We start from the raw sequence: 4,459 nt of genomic DNA on the forward strand, positions 1-4,459 counted from the left end.
GCCTCTGAATCGTCCCCAGGCGTTTTTAAACGATTCGCGTGGACCTTGGCGAAATGTAGAAATTTGCTTTCTTACTTCCCAGTAGCGTTCATTAGTGAAAAATTCTCTGAGGAAGGCACTTCTAATCTCTTCCCAATAAGTGAGTGATCCTGCTGCTAAACAGTTTAACCACTTGAGGGCTTCTCCTTCTAGGGAGAATGAGAATAGTTTGCAACGATCATATTCATCTGGTATTAATTCTTCCAAAGTTTCAATATGATCTTGTGGGTGCTCTGGGAGGGATCCACAGAATGGGTTTTAACGAACCATACGGTAGTAATCTGCGTTAAACTTAGATTTCTTGGTATCGTCTCCTGGTATTTTGATAGCGGACCTATTGGAATAGGTCTTACCAGGATCAAGGTAGTCTTGTATGGACAATTTTATATCTTCACCTTTAGTTAAGGTGGAATTTTCCTTAACAGGGATTTCAGTCCCCTGTTTAGTTTGGCTAGCTTCATTGCTCGTTTGACCATTTAGTTCAGTTTGGACTACTTTCTCATTAGCGGGCTTGGTAAGAGAAAACTTACCTGCTTCCGGCTGGGTGGTATCGATCGATGTCGGCAGCTCCGTATCGGCCAATTTTTCTGACTCAACGTCGCTCGATGGAAATGTGTCTCCGTCGATCGATGGTTGGTCGCGCTCTGTGTTCTCCATTCTTTGTGTCTGCGTAACAGATTAAGAAAGAAAACTTTAGCAAGTTTTTCGTAACAAGTCTATACTAAATTCTAAATTAAATCTAATGGTAATAAGAAAGAGTCTCCGGCAATGGCGCCAAATTTGATATCATCAAAAGAGGTTCAGATGTAGTAATTAGGGATCGAATCTACAGAGACTCTAGGATTACTCAACAGACTTAAATAATTAGAAATGAAGATATACTAAAAGGTTTTAATAGTTTTAAAAGCAGTAAATGATAAATAGAATACAATAGTGGAACGATAGATTGAATTGAAGTGGTTTCAAGAATGGGAAAGCAGCTAGATTCAGGTAAATCTCATGTATGAAATACATGCACTTAGTTTAGACTAAAGGGTTTGATGGTTTTTGAACTAAACAATGGTTTAACCAGATAGGTTATTTTCGTTAGATCTCGGATCTCAACTGTCGTATTTTAATCTTGAGAGAGTGTCAATCGATGTGACTTTATGTTCATCGACCGATACACCTTTGTAACGATCAACCGACAGAATGATAGTAACGTCGATCGATGGTTATTCTAGCGAGCTTTGCGAATGGGTTTAACTTGTTCTCTAACCTTCTCAGACCAACTGTCTTTGCGCCTGAGTTAGTTAGATCACGCAAGTGGGTTCAGGTATTGAGGGGAAACGGTTAGTTGGACTCAATTAATCCTAAGATCTAAAATGAAGGTGATCAATCTCAATTTTAGCATTAAGTTCACAAGCAAATGAAAGAACAATCAAAACACCTTTTTAATAGTCATATTAGCAGTACATAATTTCAACCATGGTGAGAAATCTAAATCTAACAATTGGTTTACTCAAACATATTCATGAGAGACAAAGTCATGATGGCATGAAATAAACTCAAATGAAACATAGAATACAAATAGATCGAGTTTTAGAAATAAAGGTGTTCAAGATCTTCTCTGTTTTGCAGTCTCAGATCTATCTCTCCATATCCTAAGCTCTTCTAGTGGTAGCCAAAATGCTCCTTCTCCAAACTAGGTCTTTTGCAAGTGTCTACCTAAAATGATATAAAACCCTAGTACATATAGCCTAACAGGCGGCTAGGGACTTAAGTTGCAAATAATAGATTTTATGGGAAATGAAATCTTTTAATTCGTGATCTCATTCGTGTAATTGGGCATCGATCGATGCACATGTATGTTTGCCAATCGATGGTAAGTGACTATGATCGACCGATGTTGCTCTTCAAGCGTCTATCGATTTTCCTTGCGTAAAAGTATTCCAAAATGTCCCAAAAGTATCATTTCCTTCCATCAGGTGAATAAACCTGTAATTGCTTTGAAAGACTCTAACATGATTAATACATCTTAAAACCTTTATAGACCATGTATAAAAACGGGTGAAAATCATGGTATATCAAAAATAAATGAAAACAAGGAGTTCCAATCACAAGTGATCTTCTCTCCAAAACTCTCTCGTCTCTCTCAAAGTGAAACTGTAACAAAAAGCTCTCCTCTGCCGTCAAAACAATTAGGCAGTATATAATCTACTAGGTTAAAAACTCGTCAGGGCATTTTCATAATTTGGCTTGGCCTTGGGTTTTAAGTCCGCTGGATCCAAAATGTCGCGTGTCCAATGTCTCAACATCGATCGAGGGTACTTGTGTTCATCTGTCGAGGCATCTCTTGGTGTAGATCGACAGCACTGGATGCGCATCGATCGATTGTTCTTCCTCTCGTCGACCTCTAATCTCCAAAATGCTCCAAAGTCATAGCTTTACTCCGAAATGCACCTGAACCTGAAAACATACCTAGAAGAGTAGAAAACATAGATTTATATATAGTAAAACACCTATATACCATGGATGAAAACGGGTCAAATCCAAAGTATATCAGAGGGGCAGGGCGTTCCAGAAGTTGGGTTGTATTTTACCTTTTCTATCTTGTAGCCTGTAGGCTCCTGCTCCCCGCACCTAGATTGCCTTATTGGGTCCTTCCCACCCGGGGGTTAGTTCCTTGTTGTTTTTTCTACTCGTCGTAGAACCCAATCTCCTTGCTGGAAGGTCATTGTTCTGACTTTCTTGTTGTATGTCCTGGCGACGCCTTGCTGGTAGGACCAGTTTCTTAACCGAGGGCCTCTCTCTTTTCGTCGAGTAGTTCGAGGCTCAGCATCATCAGTTCATCGTTCTCTTCTTAAGAGGTAGGCTGATATCACTCAAATTACCCTAAAGAGTGTTACTCTCATCAAAAGAGGTCGAGTTATAGTACTTAGGGATCGAATCCACAATGAGCTAGGGAACCAATTAGATCTAAACAATTTATAATAAACTAGGCTAATAGATTATAAAGCAGTAAAATAGCAATTAATAAACAAAGCAAGTTGGTTTGTTCAATAGAAGGATGGTTGCTAGATATGGGCTTTTCTATTCAGGTGTTGGAGATTATAATTCCTATAGGTACCAATTTGTTGCATGCATGATATGTTAGAGCTCAACCGCATAACTCTGTGATCAGCTGTCGCATGTTTTACTGGTTAACTCGCTAGATCTCGTGTCTCAACGGTTAGTATCTTGATCACGAAAGAGTGTCGACCGATGGTCCTATTGGGACATCGACCGATACACCTTTACCTACGTCGACCGATAGTCAGTTGAGGACATCGATCGACGGGTTCTAGCCAGGCCTATGCGAGAGATGATTTGCCCTATTAGGATGCTAAATTGGCGGTTAACCCTCTCTAACAATCCTGATATGATAGATATATGTCAGGATGGGATAACAAGGATGCTTGTGTATGCAATCCTATGATCAATATTCTAGTTAATTACTCTATAACAAGAAATAAGTATAGATCTATCATGAATATCACAACAAGGCAGATCTATTGTTTGGGGCCAATCCCACAAACCTATATGAACCCTGGATCTAACAGGTGGATCTACTCAGACATGAAAACAGAAATCATAGATGAATAGAAAAACTGAAATGAAATAGATTATTAAAACCAAAGGAGTTCCAGGAGGACTCTGATAGGAGTTCCTCCCTTCTCTCCTAACAAAACTATGAATCAAAGAAAGTGTGTAAAAAGCGTTGTCGTCAACAATTGCTTAGAAATAACACAAATAGGGTTTCTGGTCGTCCAAGGGCATTCTGGTAATTTGTGGTTGCTTCTGGGCTTCACACAGTCATAAAATATATAAGGCCCACGATCTGGGATCTCCATCGATCGACGTGCAGAGTGCTGCATCGATCGACGTGGCTTCCTCTTCTCGGCAGCTTCCTCTCACGAGGCAGACTGACCACTCTTCAGTAAAATGAGCATAACTTCTGCTATAGGATGCTGATTGACCTGAGACCGGTGGCATTGGAAAGCTAACTCAAAGCTATATCTTGTATCACAATATGGGCTCAATCTAACGGTTGGTCGGTCTCCATCCATAGCTAAACATCTGACGCGTCTGTGCAACTTTGCACCTCCAAAGGCTCCAAAAGACTCCAAAATCACCATATTTCTCCTAAACGTCCCTGAACCTGTAAATACTCTAAATATACTCCAAAACATAATGATTGTATCTTAAAAAACTTTAAAAAACTTATAGACCATGATTAAAAATGGGTAAAATATATGGTCTATCAACTCCCCCAGACTTACCATTTTGCTTGTCCTCAAGCAATACCAACATGCAGTCTCTCTGAAAGAGGTTTAAGAACAGCAGGGACTCAAAAGATTTTAAAAACTCAGTCCTCATCTTTCTAGTAGTGCAAACCAAA

The sequence above is a fragment of the Brassica rapa genome, chromosome A09 (genome assembly GCF_000309985.2).
Source record: "Brassica rapa cultivar Chiifu-401-42 chromosome A09, CAAS_Brap_v3.01, whole genome shotgun sequence".
Taxonomy (NCBI): Eukaryota; Viridiplantae; Streptophyta; class Magnoliopsida; order Brassicales; family Brassicaceae; genus Brassica; species Brassica rapa.